The sequence below is a fragment of the Condylostylus longicornis genome, unplaced genomic scaffold (genome assembly GCF_029603195.1).
Source record: "Condylostylus longicornis isolate FDR11 unplaced genomic scaffold, ASM2960319v2 ptg000026l, whole genome shotgun sequence".
In the NCBI taxonomy this organism is placed as follows: domain Eukaryota; kingdom Metazoa; phylum Arthropoda; class Insecta; order Diptera; family Dolichopodidae; genus Condylostylus; species Condylostylus longicornis.
Genome location: NW_026577995.1, coordinates 1,390,632 through 1,412,461, shown reverse-complemented (window position 1 = coordinate 1,412,461; position 21,830 = coordinate 1,390,632). Strand labels below are relative to the sequence as shown.

Genomic DNA, 21,830 nt, shown 5'->3' with positions numbered 1-21,830 from the left:
TCTCGTTGCTTGAATGGCCACTGTGGCCCGGCATCCAAATGAGCGTGACTCTGTTGTCCGATGCCAATTCCATAAGGCAGCCCCAGATCAGCTTGGATGTAACCTGAGCTGAATAAAGCGTCAACAGTGCAGCCTGCTGTCCGAGAACACATAGATGGTGCGGTTTCTATACCCCCTTTCTAAATTGACTCTCAGATAGATCTCTATTGGAATACGGGTCAAGGGTTCGGCTGGACACCGTATACACCCGAACCCACACCCTACTCCGTCTTGGATCCGTCTGCATACCACACGCTCGAACCCGACTCAAGTACCGGACCACCCCGATCCCACGTCCATTCATTGGGAAACAGAACCATGTACTTGCGGTCGAAGTTGTACCGCTGCAGACAGGCATCCGACATGGTTATTCTTAGAATCGCATCGCCCTCAATGAAGTCTCTGTGACTGCTGCGGGCCAACTTTAGCCCCGCCTCGTCCTCGTCAGAGAGAAGTCGGTAAGTCACTAGCCGAGTTTTCTTCAATATATGGAGGTACAGTGCCGACAACCCGATCATCACCTCCAATGCAGCGGTAGAAGCCACCCGCATTGCCCCGGTCACTCCCAGGCAGGCCAACCTCTGTAGCTTTTCCAGCTTGGCTATAGAAATTATAGCCAATGTGTTATCCTGGTACTGATCCCAGGTCCCACCGATGAAGCTCCAACACGTCCACAGGGCCGCCGTAGTCCTCCCGATAACTCTGTCTATATGGGTATTCTATGAGATACGATCATCCAGGTTTACCCCCAGTTACTTCACCTCCCCAGAGTAACTAATACATTCGCTAAACAAAATTGGGCTCGTTAATCTATCCCTGCTTCTGCGTCTGGTGAAGGTGACTAAAGTGCTCTTGCTTGGATCTATATTCAACCCAACGCCTTCGCACCACCTTTCCACAACAGGTAAACTTTGCTGCAGAAGATGAGAAATAGTGCTCTCAAATTTTCCCCGTACAACGAAGGCCACATAGTCGGCGTAATCCCAGACACGTGCCCCGGAGCCCCCCAGAGCAGCGATTAGATCATTCACTACAAAGGAGAGGCGAAAGAATTCCGCCTTGCGGACACCCTTTTGCAGCGTAGATGAAGAGTGTATCGTCAGCTATGGTGGACTTAATAATCCTATCCTGTAGCATCCGATTAACCCATCTGCTCGTCGTCGCACCATTCCCTCGTTTGTGCAACGACTCACAGATGACATGATATGGAGGGTTGTCAAAACCTCCCTCTATATCAAGGAAGCAGCCAACTGCCACCTCCCGCACCACCATTGAGTTTTCAAGGAGCCCCACCAGACTCTGCAGAGCGATTACAGTAGACCTTCTCGACTGATAGGCGTACTGAGACTCATGCAAGGGATTGCTTCCCAGTGCGTCGTCCCGTATAAATGTATCAATCACTTTTTCCATTGCTTTCAATTGAAAAGAAGTAAGGCTCACTTTAGCCACTCTCCATGCCTGAGGGATGTAACCTCACGCATAGCTGGCACGAAAAATTTCCAACAGTGTTCTAGCGATATGTTGGAAACCGCTCTGCAAAAACGCAGGATATATCCCGTTATCACCTGGAGATTTGAAGGGCCTGAAAGAGAAAACAGCCCATCTAATCCTGCCCATCGTGAAGACCAAACGGAATCGTTGCCAGTCATCCCTCCTGGGCCAGGATGCTCTCAGTTCAATGACTTCATTTGAGTGATTCCGAAGAATCTCCGAGTCAGGAAAGTACGTTGACGCCATAAGCTCCCACGTCTGCTTTCCATTCTCAGTCATATACTGAGCATACTTTTTTGAAAGCACCCTGTGAAGACGCGCACTGCTGGGGAGTTCATCAATGCCCTTGCAGAACGTCCTCCACGAAATTCTCTTCGCTTTCCTAATTTCTTTATTGTATTTCGTGAGTGAGTTTTATACTCTTCCCACTATGATCGTGTAAATTTTTTGGAAAGATTAAAACCCGGAAACTGAACTAGGGGCAGATTTTATATTTTTTACCACATCTACGAAACGGATTAGTGGAATTTCTTGAAATTCAATACCAAACTTTTCAAAGAATTCAAATAGCCCAAATCGGAAATAGCAGGTTCTCAAAGTATGTTGAATAAAAGTTTACTAGTGCTCTTAAAATTGTAAAGAAATAATAAAAAGGTATTTTCATAATCTTTTATAATACCTAAACTAGGCTAACTAAACTAAACTTTAAAATAATACCTAAACTTTTAACTAAACTAGGCAATATGCATTTTGGTCGGTTATATGCTGATCACATCAGACTTTTTATAATAAAACAGCAATTTGTTACACTTAGAAATACCAGAAATTTTCATATAAATCGAAAAATGTTTAATTCATAGAATCAGTAATGAATATGGCCATTTTGCTGAAAGTCGTAAATTTTCGTCCCAAAAGGAACTCTAATCTTGAATATAGACAAAATTAACTATAATTAACAACTTTTGTATTATTTCTGATTTTACTGTAACAGCGCTTAACCATTAAATTTGTTCTATTACTCGTACATCAAAAACATATATGACGGACATGACGAAATGCAGTAAGAAGCGATAAGTATTACTAACGTAAAGTTGAAAATTTCAATTAAAAATTATTTTAAATCCAAAGTTGAATCATAAACAAAAAATTTTTAATATCATCCCATTTTGTTAAACAGGAAATTATTTTTAATATCAGAAAAAACTCATTTCCATATTATACTCTAAATAATAATATAAACTAAAAAATTCTATTTACCAAATTTAAACTAATTTAAAATATATAAATGCATAAAAGAAAATAATATTTAAAAGTTTAAATACACAAATACATAAACAAAAGTAATTTTAAAACTGTCTTCCAAGTCACTAATAAGTCTTTTTGTTATACAATAGTAAATTTTCTCATATTATCTCTTATATATTTATAATATTGATATCCTTGCTTATAATTTTGAAGATATGTACATAATTATGTATATATATATATAGATATTTAACCAGTTTATTTATGTTTACAAATAAATATTAGGGAATGAAATCCTTTTAATTTTCTGTAAGGATTTTCTACAACAAATCTACACAGATATATATTTGAGCTTAGCTTGTCGTAAATATTCAAGCGAATTTATTTTAAATTTCAAAGTTATTCGTCCAAAGTTATTGCAAATTAAATTTTAAGTCCTAGCAATTTCTTTTTCTCATGAAAGCTTTACTGCAGCAACAAGAGAATAAAAAAGAGAATAAAAAACAAAACAACTATACCGTATATATGCATAAAAAATCAAAAACATTTTTATATTTAAAAAAATAAAAGCAAATAATAAAAAATGAAACAGAAAATAGCAATAATAAAAAGGAAAACAAAAGAAATAACAGAGAAGATTTTTTTTTGTTAAGCAAATATTTATGCATTCTCACCTTTAATTTACAAAACCATTTTTGACTCTAAGGAATTCCAAATAATTCGAAAAATTCACTAACCGTTTAGTACAGAGGATAACAAGCTGGAAATATTCTCGTCTCGTTATATAAATTGCCAAAATTAGAAGTACTTTTGATATCGCGAACAAATATCTTAAAAGAAGAAATTCGTTTCGGCAAAAGTTAAACACAGGCAATGATAGTAAAATAGCAGATTTTTAATAAAACTACGGGTTTGAAATAGTTGTAGCAACTAATCTATTTTAATGTTATGAATTAAGAATCCTTGTAATATTCGGGTAACGTTATTTGTTTGGAATTGTCATATTTTTAATATGAAAATTTAAGAGTGTTGTTGGTCTTCGACTCACTTTTTTGGTTCCACTCGTTTTGTTTGAATCGAACTCAATTAATAGCAGATACCATCTTTCCAAGAGAAAAATTTAAACATTATAATAAGATGAGTCATGGACAGCCGAAAAGAATTCCAGAATAAAATTTTGAAAAAAAAAAAAAACATTAGAAAGCTTAACAAAATTTTTGAAAGAAGGTACCATAAAATAACTGAAAAAAAAACTGAGTAGTTATGCTTAAATCCCTTTTTATAGAAATCGTATCCTTTGTTTTCCTTATTTTGTATATTCTTTACAGTTATTTGCAAAAAAAACAAGAACTAAAGTAATCCCACATCCTTGACAAATAAAAAGGAACACAAGTAAAAAAACAAAAAATAATGACAATAAGAAAACGAGGAAACAAAAAAAATGGAAGATCAGTCAGGTACTAGTCATAGTGTTCTCATTGAACATTTTTCTTATACGAGTATTTTTATTTAAGTGTTTGCCTTTTATCGTGAATGCTATTGTACTTGTTTATATTACCTTGATTATTGTTAAATAGAAGAGATCTAGAATAAGCAAAAAATATTGCCTTCTTGTTTTCATAAAAATTATCTTTAATTTTATAATAAAAAAAAAAATTCTAAATTCAATGAAAATATTTTGATGCAGTAAATTTTTGGTGGATTTGCGATTTCAGTTGAAAATATTTACATTTATGTGTGAACGGAAAGAAGAATTAAAATAAATGAAAAAGAAATGCGATTTTAAAATCAGTTTAAGCCGCCTGGAAGTGAATTAGACGAAAATTAACAGGCTGCGTAGTAAAAAGCGAGATTTAGAAAGGATTTGAATATGAATATATGAGAAAATGAATTTCAAAATTTAATTATGTATTTAATAATCATTTAAAAACCTAAGTCCTAGCCCTAGGTCTCTTTATATTATTCAAAATAAAAGTAGTAACAATCTTAGAAATATCTGGGGTATATGGCAACAAGTTCCTTTTATTATATTATTTAATTAACAAGTAATTTGCTTTTGTTTCTAATGAAGTTCTTTTGTGTTTTTAGCTTGTTTTTAAGATATTTCGCACGTTTTCTCGTAACTAAAGCAATATTGAAGTCAGAAACTCATACATATGTACGAACTCTTTCCAATTTTACCTTCAACATTATTTACTTGTTATATGCAAAGTTTCTTGTTTAAAAATATTTATACAGGGAAAAGAGCTACTAATAAATATAAAATTATCTTGTTACTTTTCGCTGAGCCAAGACTCGGAAAACTGGTATGATTTTCCAAGAAAATTCTGTGAGAACTTTGCTATTTTTATGTTCAATTAGAATTTTTCGCCCAAATGGTACAAAATATATAAATGCATATGGAATTCTGAATTAAAATAACATTCATTTTTGGGATAACGTGCATTTTCTAAGTAATTAAGAATCTCCAACGAAAAGAGTTTGCTATAATACGAGTTAATGAAACCATTTACCTTAATTTGTAGTCATTCTGTACTACAAAATAAGGCATAACCATCTCAACTTAAATAAAATCATCAAGTTATAGTTGAAGACAGAATTCGTTTAACATTGTAATAAATATTTAAAAATTTAAAAGCTCCCATATACACGAAAAATCCTTGCAATTCCCTTTAGGTTAATTTTACTAATTTAATAATTTTCAGTTTTTTCATTACTCTTTTTTTTCGGGGAAATTTTAAAAATTCTCAATGTTTCACTTAAATTCTTGTGAAAAAAAAAGGACACATTCATATACCGTATATTAAAAATGTGTATGTATGTATGTATATGTGTACATGTAACGTAAATCTGTGCACCTTTATGAATAAAAAAAAATGTGAAAATGCATTTACAAGCCAGTCATTTCCAGTTTATTGCAATCAAGTTTCCGTTCCCCTTTGTAATAATTAAAAATTTTATTTTCTAGGTCGTATAGTTTCATTTTTTCCACGGGCGACAATTTCACCTTCATATTTTTACTTTGTAAAAACTCAGATTTTTTTTTTGAATTGCTCCAAAAAAAAAAGTGATTTTCTTTCTTGTTTTTTGAAATGATGTAAATTACATGAGAATATCATTTTCATATCATACACCTTCGCTTAAGCACGTGTGTGGCATTTCAAATTAAATTTTAAAACACTATAAAAAATTTAGAAAAAAAATATTATTCTAGGTTTGACTTACTGTTAGTATAAAATTTGCAAATTAAAATTGAAAGCTGCTTACAAGGATACTATAGAAGTGGATGGAGGGCGCCACATATTCTTAGCTCTCAGTTTTATATTCCGACTAACGATTTCACTGTTTGTAAATCCAAACGATAACCTATGATAAACCATAATCTTATCCACAACATGTACTTGATATTAATTGATTTTTAATATTGTAGATTGTAGATTTGTAGATTTCAAGGGAACCGAGTGGGGCAGGAGTAACCCCTCAAGCTACCGAAGTTATTCTTGACTTATTGTAGCCTCCCCACCTTCCCACCTATAATATCCCCGTCCCAACCACAAAGCCGGAGATATCCCTAAGGGAGTTGGACAACAGTTCCCGAACACTTAGGGACAAATGTCCAAGACAATTGCGGCGCCGAACAGTCAGTGCCGGACAGTCGCAGAGAATGTGCACGGTGATCTCATCACCGTCCCCACAAAATCTGCACAGGGGAGCCCGACTTCCCCAGAATATGCAAGTGGTACTGCACTGGGTATTGCCCGTGAAGAAACTCGCAATAGTGCGAACCCGGCTCCTGTTTATCCCCAGCGACTCTGCAGTGAATCCGCTGGAGCACGCCGAAAAAAACAACTTCGCATGACGGCACCCTTTCGTGTCCCGCAAGTGAAGACCGCACTCCGCCGCGAGCTGTCAGGCAAGCTTGGTCCTCACGGCGGAAGAAGGCAGACCGCAGAAAAGCAGCGGCTGCCCAAAGTCAGCCCCAGATTCCCTCCGTGCCAGCTCATCGGCAACCTCGTTGAATGAGCGTGACTCTGTTCTCCGATGCCAATTCCACAAGTGCAGCAAGGCAGCTCCAGGCCAGCTTGGATGTAATCTAAATGAAGCGCCAACAGTGCAGCCCTGCTGTCCGAGAACACATAGGTGGTGCGGTTTCTATACCCCCTTTCTAAATAGATTCTCAGACAGATCTCTATTGCATGTATTTCGGCTTGGAACACTGTGCAATACGGATCAAGGGTTGCATATATACGCGTGTCCGGGCGGACACCGTATACACCCAAACCCACACCCGACTCCGTCTTGGACCCGTCTGCATACCACACGCTCGAACCCGACTCAAGTACCGGGCCACCCCAATCCCACGTCCATCGATCGGGAAACAGAACCCTGTAAAAGTTGTACCGCGGCAGATAGGCACTCGACATGGTTATTCTTAGAATCGGATCGCTCTCAATGAAGTTTCTGTGAGTCCTGTCGGCCAACTTCGATCCCGCCCTGTCCTCGCCAGAGAGAAGTCGGTAAGTCACTAGCCGAGCTTCCTTCAATATATGGAAGTGCAGTGGCGGCAACCCGATCATCACATGAAATCTAACGAGGATTTTGAAGTTTGTTAATATTCTAATACTCTTTCATACTTCATTCCATTACTTTGAAAATAAATTTTTCAAGTACATCTTCCAAAAAATGCCTTAAAAATCATTGTTATTGGACAAAGGGATAGAACAAACATTTGCTGTAAAATATCGTGGCTTAATTAATTGCAATGAATAAAAAAAACCACAGCGGACAGGTAAAAATTTAACAAACACAAAAAATTGAAGGTATTTTTTTTTTTTTCAATTTTTTCAACTATGCTTCAACTTTTTTTTATAAAGAGAGTTATTCCTGGTAAACAAACACACATAATGTATAGATGAATATAGATGTATGTATTCATATAAAAGTAAATTACGGAAAAAAAAAAGAATTTTAAAAGGATAAAATTTTAACAATTTTAATTTGACTGTATGGATTTATAAAAATCTTTAAGTGACGGGTTGAGATGAAATTTCAAGTTTTTAAATTTTTCATCCATGGATTAAATGTGAGAAATTTTGCGTTTTAAATGTGAAAAATATTTCAATGAGAAAGCTCTAACAGAATGAAATGAATTGGGTGATTTGGAATGGATAATTGTTAAAAATTGAGATCAAAATGCGTTTCCTTCCTGCTACCGATTTGAAAAATTCCATCGAAGCTATGGTACTTTCGACGAAAGTATATAACTTTTCCAGCGCAATATTGCGTATGCAACACTTATAGGATTTTCATTCAAAGATTCTCTTCTACTGTAAATGAGAAAATACATTACAGTCGCCCGTATTTTCTTTGGGGAACCTACAAGACCCATCAAATTGCAAAATTCTTACCAATATCAAAAATTGTTTAAACACATAAGTCGATTCTTCTTATTCATTCTCACCAGATAATTTCAATGAAATTTAAATATAGTAGAATTTAAATACCACACTTTTTAGTAATCCTTTTCACTTCAAATACATTTCTGACTAGTTTGCGGTTTAAAAATTAGTTCATTATCTTTACTTTATAATTCTATGCACAGACTCCAATAATAATAATTGGTTCTGATTAATTTGCCTATTGTTAAATACTTTCGAGGCGAATCTATTAATTCATTTTCTTTTATTGCAACAGTCAACACAATCAAGTAATTTTTAAATCCGATACATGGATCGTTTAGTGTGAAAGCTGTACATTTCCCAAGTTATTATAAATAGGGCATTGACGTATTAATAAAATTATTAAAAAACTAAGAACTTTAAAATTCCAAGTGAACTTCAGTCTATTAAAATATTATTTTCGAAATTTGCACGAAAAGCCGAAATTCATATGAGTTCCTTTAAAATCCTGAATTCATTAAATATGCTAAAAAATACAATAAATTATAAATAAATTTTATTAATACTTGATAACTATCAACTAATGATCTGTAAAACATATAATAAATTTAAAAATAATAATAAAATCTGCTACCTGTTACATTAGAAATTGAAAAAATTTACAATCCCAGTGCTGATTGTTTCACATACCCAAATGTACTTTATGAAATTTTATTGTTTCACAATCATAACCTTAACAATAGTTGACTGCACATTTCGAAAATATTTAGGCTAAATAAATACTCAAATCGTATTTATGGAGCTTAAAATTTTGAACCAATTTAAAGGTATTTATATTCTAAACATTTTCTTGATGATTTGATCTATTCATGAATTTTAGATGACATTTAGAAGAACAACAGTTTTTGATAATATTCGTAAAAATTCTCGTAAATTTCTCTAAAGATTTTATGCAAAACAATTAAATCCAATTGCACTGTTAAAATAAAACTGTTAATGTAATTAATTGCATTCTGTTAAAAAATTTTTTACATAATTTGAGCTTATACAAATATTATAATGTAATGTTTACGATAGCAGCCTACTTAAATCGATAACAGTTTACATATAAAAATTGAGAAATGATTTTTCATTTAACAGAAATTCTTATATAGCATTAATGTTAAAATTATATTATATTACATGAAGTTAAAAATTAAGAACGAATAACAGAAATATCTGTTATATGTAAATTTTACGTAAACCAATTTACATTTCGTAGATATAGGTTTGATTTAGAATAAAAGACAAAATAATTTTCAGGACACGTGCATGTAATCGAAGAAGAAAAAGAAATAATAAAAAATTTTTCTCTTTCATTCGAAATAAAATTGCACAATTACAAAATTTACTCTTATAAAATTATTTAAATAATTTCCCGAGTACCAACAAGGATAATTTCTCGTTTTTTGTTCTTTTATTTTTTAAGTATCTGTAAAATTGGAATTCGCGATGACGACGAATACGCCGAAGGAACTCGAAGTATGCTTTTAATTTCTTTTAAGTAATTCGTCATAAATTTGTTTGTTTGCTTGTTTTTTTTTTTGTTTTAGTTTTTTATTATTCTTATGGTTTTTGGCTCTTGTTAATTTTAGTGAGCTCGCCACAATTTCATTTCTTTCATAATATTCAGTTTCTCTTATTTTTCTCCCTTTATAAAAAAATGTTTAACCTCGGAATGATGAAGTTTTGTAGATGCAATTTTAATCCTTTTTTTTTGTTTTATTATTTTTTGTTTTATTTTATTTCTATTAAAAATTTTTACTTTTTATTTCTTTATAATTGTTTTGTTATTATTGTGTTGCAATACTTATTTCCTTGCAACTACATGCGCAGTTAAAATCTAGTTTAGTAGTAGTAATCCTGTATGTTGTTAATCACCACCCACCACCATTAAGTTTCTGTTTATATTTTACTTTTGTAATTGTATTGGTGTAAAAAACAAAGTACTTATGTTGTGCATTACGGGGGGAGTATCTGTTTATGTAAAAAACTTATAAAATTCTCTCCACCCATTCAAAAGTATTTTTTTTTTTTTAAAAGATTTATAAAGAAAATAAAAACAACATGATATACGCATATTTTTCATTTCAAGGATAATATCCTTATTTGAAAATTTATTTTGAAAAGCATCAAAATTGCATGTAGGTATAATTGGAGTGATTTTTTGTTTTTATTTTTTACTTTTTTCTTGTATACCAGTACCATGTAGAATATTTACATTATTTTGATGGAAAAATTTTTACGTTTGCTACATGATAGAAAATTGAGCATAAAATCCTATATCCTGTATAAGGATGGTAAAAATAAAAATTGCATAATTTTGTTCTAGAAATTTCCAATTGGGTTTTTTTTGTTCATTTCCTTTTCATATAGCAATGTAAAACGCTTTACAGGATGCAATCTGTTAAAACTTCTTTTTAAAGTTTAAACTTTATTTTCATTTTTAACAGGATGTAAAATTTACATTATAAGAGAAATATTACTTTATAAGAGAATTTATAATTTGTTGAAAAAATTTAAGAGAATTATTGTTTTTTTTTTTTTAAATTCTCTTTTATTGTAAATTTAATTTTATAAATTCCCTTTGAAATGTTAATAATAGTTTTGACAGTGTTTCTATGAAAATATATTTTATGAATCTGAATATGTTTATTAAGTAATATTTTATTATTTTAAAATAATGACGAATGTTATTCGGTGCACGAGTCTTAATTTATGATCTCTCTGAAAAGAAAAGAAAAATAAATAATTATTTGTTTTTCAGTATTAAAAAAGTAGTGATTATATAAAAAAATTTTTGTTAAATATTTTTTTAATTAAAATTAAAGTAAAAAATTATTTTAAAAGTTTGTTTTGTAATGAAAACAATTAATTTATTGCAAAAATTGAGTTTAATTATGTAATAATAAATTGCATTGTGTATGTGTGTGAAGAATTGCATTTTGTGATTCAATTGCATTGAATGAACAGTTTTTCTTGAAGACAATTTGAATTTGGTACTGGAAATTTGAGGTAATTATTATTTGGAAATTAATTGTCTTATTAAAATTAATGAATTAAAATTTAAACTTAAATTTTATAACATAAGCAATTTTAAAACTCGCACTTAATAATATGATTTACAAAGCGGTTTAATAAGGCCAATTCTACTTCTTTCTAAATTCTTGTAATTAATATTATGGAGCAGTAAACATCAGTAAATACAGAAGAGATTTTCTGTGTCCAAATTTTAATTAATTACATTAAATAAATAGCTTTTAATTCAAAACACATATATAGGGTAAATTGTGCATTAATAATGTTAAATGATTGTGTTGGACTCATGGATGCCATTCCACTTATATAACACCCAAAAATAAACTGATCAGAAATAAAAACATATTTATATAAATATTCTTGCTCCTTATCGAATTCGGAGTCGATTTCACAATGTCTGTCCGTTCGCCCCTCTCTGCAATATCCCAAAGGCAAGATTCTTATAAATTATTTGTAATTTTAAGTATTAGAACAAAATCTTTATCATTTACATACGATATTAGCTCCCATACAAAGACTGCAATATTTAATTTATGCATAAGCCAGTAGAGTAATAGAGTCAAATATTGTTAAAAAAGAAATTCGAAAATTAAGTTAGTACGCATATATTCCGCCAACTTTTAAAATTATTAAAACATTTGCAAGATAAAAATTAAGGCTATAATTCTCTAATTATATCCGAACTATATTAAAACAAGTAAAAACGTTTCAGTCGGTATAAACCCATCGAATTATATCTTACACCTTTCATTGTTAAATATTATATCTTGCACCTATCAAACCACTCTATAGAAACTTCGCGGATATGTCTGACCTATAATTGGACACAGAACTGACAAGTTTTTTTGAAATCTGGATTTATTATTTTTCCAGATATTTAAATTAGCTTCTGTACTTGTATGGCAGCTACCCGAACTTGTCAAGCAGTTTCACTAAAACTTCAGGAATATATCTGACCTATAATTGGACACACTGCCAAGTTTTGTGAATTTAGATTTATTATTTTTCCAAATATTTAAAATTAGCTTTTGGAATTGTATGGCAGCCAGCCGAACCAGTGCAGCTATCCTATTAAAATTATAAAGCATGTATGTAGAATGTAATTGGATACGCGTATACAAAATTTTATATTTATTCCTTTATTAGTTTTTGAAATATTTAAAATAAACTCTTTGAGTTGTACGACAGGTATACTCGAACCCGTTGTCCGAAATAGTTCCAATATAGGGTTCGACCTTAGTACAAAAGAAATCACTTGTGAAAGTATGTGTTCGATTGCATTGTTCGTTAATTCGAACGGACGGGCATGTCTAAATCAACCCAGAATTTTACGCTAAGCAAGGACATATACACATGTCCACATCGCAGATGGTTTCTTCAATTGCTTACTTGAAGGAGCCATCAAATATACCATACAAATTCCATACCAAAGTGAATATACTCATCAGGAAGGTGCAGGATATAAAAAAAGTTAGCAAAGGAAACAATACTTAATGGAAGTTGACGTTGAAACCTCTTAATGTTATTCAGTTATTTTCGAGCGTTGACAAAAATATATACAAAATTATATTGCAAATCGTAAATAAATTTATATTGAGAATATTTCCCTTACTTCCAATGCGTTTTGCTTAATTTCATTAATTTTACTTAAGGTTGTATCACAATCCTGAATTTGACTTAGCTCTAAAATTTATACCACATTATTCTGGTTCAAAATTTTCAATTTCGTATTTTCTAATTGTAGTCTATAAGCTTCTAAAAAACTCACGACATAAATAAGAAATAAAAAAATAATCTGAGAAATATTTTAAAATTCTACAGATATAAATTAAATAATGTATTCAGCAAAAATTTTCTTTCTTAAACTTTTCTCATCATCAAGCCTAATTCATAGTATGCATGTGCAAAAATATTAAATTCACATTGGTTCTTATTAAAATTTTGTATAAATGTTCGTAATCGTTAACATAAAACATGTAAAATTACTTTATTTCGAAAATAATAACATAACATTTAACAGATTTTAATGTTATAATGAAAATTATTGTAAACTTTATAATATAAAATGAAAAAGAATAGGAAATTTTTGATTTCTCTTAAAATTTTTGTTGTGCATTATTTTTGCACTTTAAATAAAATATATGAAAAGGACTTTTGAATAAATTTTTTGCGTTCTCATTTCGCATATTGTAAAAAACGCAATATGTGTAGGTACTTTAGTACAATAATATATTTTTTTTATTGTATTTATAAAATGCATAACAACCCAAACTATGTGCAATAAGTTACAGTATAAAAGGACTTTAAAGATTTCTAAATCCGTTATGATTATTGTGATTTTTGTTTGATCTTTTTTCTATTTGTCATTATTATTCTTATCCTTTTTATTGTTTTGGTTTCTATTTAAAATGATTTTTTTAACCCGTCTAACATTTATTAAAATTTGTTTTATAAAATTCAAATTATATTTCTTCAATATTATTTTTCGGAATATGTTTGTGTTCATGAAAAATCACGTCAGAAAAAGTCATTTCAAAAATCACTTCCTTCTCAAAATTTCCTAATTTTTACCAATTATATATAGGTCAAACTAAAGATAATTATGCAAAATATTTCCAAAAAATTCGAATGATTTCCAATTTTCTTTCTCAATTTCTAATCCAAAAAATAATCCAATAATTGCAATATTTTATTGATATCAGAAAAATTCAAATACAAACTTATCGAATCTCAATAAAATGGTTGAAAAAAACCAGACATAAAGTTTAAAATTGTTATACAGGTTAGACTGTTTTTTAAATATTTCCGTTTTAAATGCTTGTCATTCTCTTTTTAACATTTTGATTGCTGCTTAGAAGGCATGATATAATATTGTGTACATACTACATTTACACGTACACATGAGAAAAATATAAACTAGTTCAAAAATGTAAAAAATTTTAAAGGAAGAATACATATAAATACATCAACAGAGAGCTTATACCATAATAATAATAATATTCCTATGCATACACGATAAACTGCTGCTTTTATACCATTTGAAAACTAAAGAACACAAAACAAAAACAAAAAATACTTTCATAACAGTAAAGGTTTTCCATGTGCGTTATAAATATACACACAATAATTATTATTGAGTATGGTCCGTAATAATATTTACGGATATGCTAGACGATTAAGGATTTTTAAAAAAAATTCAATCTCTCACAAATACATTCACACATTTTCATTATAAAATTTTATACATGTGTAAAAAAAAAAACGATGCAATTTTTACAGGAAAGAAAATAAAAAAGGTATCCATATTTTGGGTACAACATACTAACTAAAAAAAACAAAAATGTGTCAGAGTGCATAACAGTTTTGTATACAAAAGTACATATTGTGTTTGTGTATGTGTGTGCATGTATATTAACTGGCATGCATTTCTATGCAAAAGAAATAATATTACATGGATTTTGTACATGTACATGGAATATTGGTAATATGAGTATAAAAATAGATTGAGTAAAATATATAGAGAGAAAGAGAGAAATATTTATTTATAGAGCGTAATGGAAAATGGAGAGAGAAAATAATAATAATAAAAAAAAAAGCATTTGGCTACTGTTATATTGCACATATTATAGAAAAACGTAAAATAAATAGAAAAGAAGAAAAAGGAGCAAACAAAAAAAAAAATGTTTTCATGTAGATATTTTGCATTTATATACCAGGAAGAAATTATAGAAAAGGCAGTTAAAGTTAAAATAAATTTCAATTTTTTTTCCTATATTATTTTGTACATTACATGTATGTATAATTTTTGCAATGTTATGTAAAGCCAGTACATTTCTCTTTTTATATGTATATGTAATTGAAAAGGTAAGGAATATTCTGTACTATGGTAAATAAGTTGAGAATTGCAATATTTCATTTAACAGAGTATATAAACAGATTATATAAAGGGTTTAACAACAATCAAAAGAAGAAGCAAAAAAATTTAAAACAAAATAAGAAAAATATTTTTGCTGCTGAGAAAAAGTAAAATCAGAAGAATATAAAATCCAAAGAAAATGAACTTAGAATTTTTCGTTATGCAAGGATATATGTGTACATACAGGCATACATATATATAAATTTATGCAAAATAACATGGAAATTATTATGAAAAGGGAACTAAAAATATTGATGTAGTCCTCCTGTTAGCTCCTATATTTGTTATATAGCCTTTACTCGTCATTTGCAGTCTGACTTTAATATAAAATTTTTTGTTTTGTCTTTTTCTGTTATATACATATACATACACATAATATAATGTTCTTACTTTTAGTTGTTATTTTGCATTTTGCAATATTTTATTTTTCTCTTTCTGTTTTTGTTTTATTTTAAAATTTAATACTGTAATATATTTGGATGTAGAAGTTAGATGAATATTATTTATAAAAAAGGATAACATATTCTAGTTTGGTTTATGTTATCTTTTTTTATAAAATATTTATATATATATGTATATATGTGTGTAAACATGCAAAATACAGTATTATGTATGAATGTATTTAATGTACATATGCATTTGTACCTATATTGTATATATTATTTTTATATATAATGTAAAACAAAAAAAAAATTTATATTTGAAATTGGTAAAGTTGGAATATATTTAAATGTACATATGTAATGTATATTATATAGGTGGGTGTATAAAGTTATTAAATGTACTTTATAAGCGTTATACTACATAATATACTTTTAACAGGCGAAAACAGCAAAAAAAAAGAAAGCATTCAGTAGCTGGAATAGCAGAGGCAGCGGGTAGAAAATGGAAATTTCTTGTTATTTTTATATGATTTTTTATGATTTTGTTTTGTTCAATTTTCCATATTATAACAAGAATTTTATTATTATATTCTGATATTTTTTTTTTTGTTTTCTTCTGCTTCTTTTTTTTTATATATGAAATGCACATATAAGCTAACAATTCTATTTTGTATTTTTCGGTGTATTTTATATTCAGTTGAACGCGAATGCTCCTTCAGTAAGGATGCAATATTAATGCAGTAAAGAAAATATAAGTAAAAAACACAACAACAACAACAAATTTTGTTACAAGCAACAAAAAATAGAAATTTATATAGAAAGAAACTATAAATGAATTTTTTTTTTCTGTTTGTTTTTTAAGTTTAATGTTAAAGTGAAAAAGTAAAATAAGTAAAAATAAGAAAAAACAAAAATAATAATAAATTCTTCATATTATTTAAAAAAAAAAATATCAAAACAAACAATTGAAAAATAAAAATTTAATATTGAAATTTTTCTTGTGCTTAAAAAAAATTTCAAATTGTATAGGCAAGACAAATAAACAAATCAAAAGGAGCACAGAGTAACAGAATCAAAATGTAAATGTGACAGCTTATACAAAAAAAAAAAATTTTTTTTAATTGACATTAGGTTAAAGTAAATTTCAGTAATTTATAAAAAAAAAAAATTTTTTTCTTATTAATTAACTTCAATTTTATAATTTTTGTTATTTATTTTAATAATTTTCATTAAATTATTTTTATTAAATTAATATTTTTTTAAAAATTTAAATTTAAAATTTTATTTTATTTTTATTTTAAGTAACAAAATGCAATATTAAAACTGGTAAAATCAATACGATGTAAAAACAAAAAATAAAAATAGCAACAGCAAAAAAAAAAAAATGTATAATTTCTGTCTTTTACATTACTGGCAATGGCAAGTAAATGTAAAAAAAAACAGGCCGATTTACAATTACAACAACAACAACAAGTCCACACGAAGTAATATTACAGTTTACAGCTTACATTTTTTTTTTGTTTTTTTTTTTTTTTTGTTTTTCATATAAAATATCAGAGATAAAATTATTACAACATTTATAACGAGAACATATACGATATAAAGAACGTATATAACGTTTTTTTTTTTTACATTTACAAATAAATGCATGCATTTAACACACATACAAATAATTTATATGAAGAATTTTGTTTTTTTTTTACTGTTTGGTTTCTGTTGTTGTGCCATTGATTCATTTATAATATGTTATTTTTATTTTTTTTTTTATATATATTTTTTTCTTAAATAATAATATAAAAAAATTTATTTGCATTATATGAGTATATTTATGCATATAAAATATATGTATGTAAGATTGTAATATTACATATGATTGCATACATATACATACATATATTAAATATGCAATTATATTTTTATAGTATATTTAAATTTTATTTTTATTATTGCTCTTTTTTAAAAAGTGATAAGAATTAGAAAATTTTTGTTAAAAAAAGAGAAGTTCAACAAATAAAGGGAAAAATAAAAATCCTTTAACAATATATTTTATCCTTTAACGAAGTAAATTTGAAATTGTATAAGAACATGTAAGGCAACAAAATAAAATAAAAAATAACTTTCAAAATTGTTTTTTTTTTTTAGGAAAACAGGATTGAAACGAAGATAAGAAAAAGAAATTAAAGTGTTGTGATTTTTAAACAAAAAACAAAAAAAAAACATTAAATTCAAATTTTCTCATATATTTTTCATTTAAAAAATTTTATTTCTTTCCTTGATTTTCTTCTATATACTCGTATATTGTGAACTGAATAATAATATTAAAAATTTTCGAGAACTTGAATTTGAACAATTTCAAAAAAAAAAAATTAAATTTAATTAAAAAAAAAATATACTAATAAATAATTTTGTTAAATAAATTAAAATATTTAAAATTTATAGAAAAAAAATTAAACAAATAAAAATTTTAATATTTTTAGATAAAAATTTTTTAATTAGACTTTAAGAACTTAAAAAATCAATGTTAGTTTTTTTTTTTAATTTTTCTTGCGTTCATAATAATTCACAATAGTAATAATTAATTGTAAACTTCAAAAATCAAAATAAAAAAAAACAAAATAAAAAATTAAATTTAAAAATTCAAACTTTAAACTATATATATATATATATATATATATATATATATATATATATAAAATTATTATTACACATTTACATATACATAATAAGTATATATTTATTAAAGGTAAATATTAAATTTTATTTTATTTAAAATTTTTTTATTATAAATATTTAATTTTAAAATAATTAAATGTTATAAACATAAAATATTTTTGTGAATTAATTTTTATTTTAATTAAAAATTTGAAAAAATTTATTTTATTATTAAATAAAATATTATTTAAAAATTATTTTATATATGATTTTAGAATAATTCTATTAAATAATTTTTTTAACAATTTAAGTAATTTAAATAAATTTTTGTTAATTTTAATTATAATTTTAATTATAGTCCGAAAAATATGTTTAAGTTTCAATTAATATTAGGCCAAAATTAATATTAAAAAATATTTTAAAATTATTTGTAATTTTTTACAACAACAATTTAATTTACAATATTCTTACATTAAGGTTCGAATCTTTTTACAATTTTAACATTCGGAATTTTAATAAATAAGCAAATAGCTAAAAAAAATAATTATAAAAATTTAGGCCAGTTAAATTTTTTTTTTAATATTTTCAAAATTATTAAAAAAAAATTTTGATTTTGATTTTGATACACAAAATATTTACATGCATGTGTTAATATCGTAAATATTTTAAAAATATTTTCTTTTTAAATATAATATACACGAGTGCATTTTCATAATAATTTTATGCTTAATAAACAAGTTATTTTTTTTAGAAATATTTTTTTTTTGCGTTTCCTCATGTTAACAACGCCAAATATTTGGCTTATATTTATATATTAATAATTATAACAGTAATAATAATTATAATAATAATAATAATAATAATAATAATAATGAATATTTTGCTTATTAACTAAACTTGTATATTTTTATTTTCATTATTATTATTATTATTATTAGTAATATTATTGCTATTATTTTGTATTACAAAAACTAAAATTCATTCTAAAATGTTTTAACATTGTTTTAACATTATTTATACACAACAAAAAAAAAAACATGAAACAGAAAAAACAAAATATACAAAAAATAAAAATAATAATGCAAGACTCACATGTCCCTACAATAATAATAATAATAATATGCATGCATATTTATATCCTCTCTTTTTAGTATTAATAAAATACAATAAAAAATATTATAAAAGAAAAAACAAAAATGCATACAAAAATAGAAAAAACTTTTATAAGTCTGCCTCGTTACTTACTCGTGCATATCCTTACATAATATATGCATACATATATAAATATATTGTAATATGTCCATATTATTGTTATTACAAATATTTATATATATCCTAATATTTAGTTATATACTAACATTAATTATGAATCGTATGCATATAGGCATATGTATAAATATACTTGCATTAAATATAAGTCTGACGCCTAATTCATATTGTACATATATTTTTTGTTCTAATATTTAAAATATTTATTTATACATATAATAATATTTGTATGTAAAATACATGTACTCAATATAATATATTATATATTTTATTATACAATAATTTTATTCGAATACAAAACATAATGTTATATACGTAACATATATTGTTTTCTGTACATACTTGGTATAAATATAATTTTATAATATTTAGGCTACATATACATACACACATTTATCTATATGTATATATTATATTTGAACATATCTTTACTTATATGAATTTTTTTTTGATGAACCTTTTACATTTTCTCTATATATTTATATTATTATAATATTGTAGTTGTCGCATATCTCAAAGTAAAGATTCATCAAAGAAAAAAAAAATGCAAAAAAAAAAACAATTTTAACAAAAAACACAAAATAAAGAGCATAGAAAAATGTGTAATAAAAACAAAAAAAAAAAAAATAATAAGAAATAAAAGAAAAAATTTTTTTTTGAAGAGGACAAGAATGAAGAAATATCCTTGAAAGTAATATTGCACGCTGTAAAAGTATGTGTCTTGTTTGATTTTTATATACAATATACATACATGCATATATACGCGTACATATTATAAAATATGCACATACTTACATTATATTGTACCCCATAAATGTTATGTGCATGAAAATAATAATTGTGTGTTTTTAACAAAAAAAAAAAAAAAAGAAAAAACAGAAAATATAACTGTTATAACTATAATACGTTTGATGTGCGTTATTTTTCTTTGATTTTCACATATGCAATTTTTTTTCGCATTTTTTTTTTTTTATTATTTTTCTGCATTTGTAATAATAATTATATGTATACAAAATGGAAAAAAATAAAAAGTCATGTTTTTTTTTTTCTTATATCCCAACATTAATTTTGTATTTAAAAAAAAAATAAATAGAAAGAATGAGAGAAAAAACCAGAAATTTCTATTTTTATATTGCAATTTTTTTTTATCTTATATAATATTTGCATTGAATACATACACACGCACGCATATAAAATTATTTTCGTTGTTTTTCCTCTGTTTTCCCAATACATTTTTTTTTCTCTATAAATTTCTTATTTATTATAAATAATAATAATAATGAAAAAAGGCACAGAAATTTCAAAAACAATGAAATTTAACAAAGTAAGAATAAAAAAACAATAATAAAAGAGAAGAAAATAATAGAAAAAATAATTGAGACAAAACGCACAAAATGCCAAGATAAAACGACAAAAAAATAAGAGGAAAAAAATAAAAACAGAAGAAAAAGAAAAAAAAAAGAAAGATTGTAAAGCTTCTAAAGATGTTGATGATTTTTCGGTCTTTTTGTAATTTTCTATTTTCTTTCCAGGACCTTAAGTAGTTTGTTAAAAATAAAGAGAAAAAATAAAAAATAAAATAAAAGAAATTTCCTTTTATTATTTGTTTTTTTTCTCTTTTTCTTCTTCTTATTCTTCTTACTTACATGCAAATATACGCATATAGGCTTAACATTTTGTAGTACCAACATACTTACACACTTAGAATATTTTTATAAATATATTATTCTCATTTATAAATAAAATAAAGAAACAATAAGGTGAATATTTAACGCACAACATTATTTTTGTTGTCTACGATAAAAAAAATTTAAGCGGCTAGGCAAAGAAAATCATGAAAGAGTGAAAGAATGAAGGAAGAATGGCGATATACGCGAGAATTCTGCGTGAATATGCGGGGATTTGAGGGAATAGACGAGAATTCGCGGAAAATTATTTTCAATTTTAGATAATTATGATAATTTCAATTATAAAATAATATTTTTTATTTTTTTTTTTTGGCAATAATTTTTGCCCTGTTAAAATTAATCAGAATTTAATTATTGAAATAAAGTTTTAATATAACAGAACATTTTTGATTTTTTGTATTCCCTTGAGTAAACAAAACAAGTTTTCTTTTTTTTTGTTTTAAAACTTTGTAAAAGTCTTTGAAAAAAAAGAAGAAAGTTTTGTAAAAAATAAAATTCTTCATAATTTTTATATTGTTATTGATTTTGTTTTTATTTAATAAATTTCGCGCATTATTAAAGTGCATTCAAGTAAAATCAATAAAATTTTCTTAAATTGAATTTTTTTATTTTTTTTTTTTTTGTGAAAAATTGTTGAGTAATATTTTTGTTTTTCTTAAAATTAAAATGT

At 26.7% G+C, this 21,830-nt stretch overlaps 1 long non-coding RNA gene across 1 annotated transcript in view; it reads left to right on the top strand.

Annotated features, from left to right (window-relative positions):
• The first annotated feature begins 11,053 nt into the window (after nt 1-11,053).
• Nucleotides 11,054-21,830, top strand: part of LOC129607082 (uncharacterized) — a 112,273-nt gene continuing 101,496 nt past the window's right edge. The window contains exon 1 of the long non-coding RNA XR_008696794.1: nt 11,054-11,228. This is a non-coding gene — a long non-coding RNA (uncharacterized LOC129607082). The remainder of the gene's footprint in view (nt 11,229-21,830) is intronic.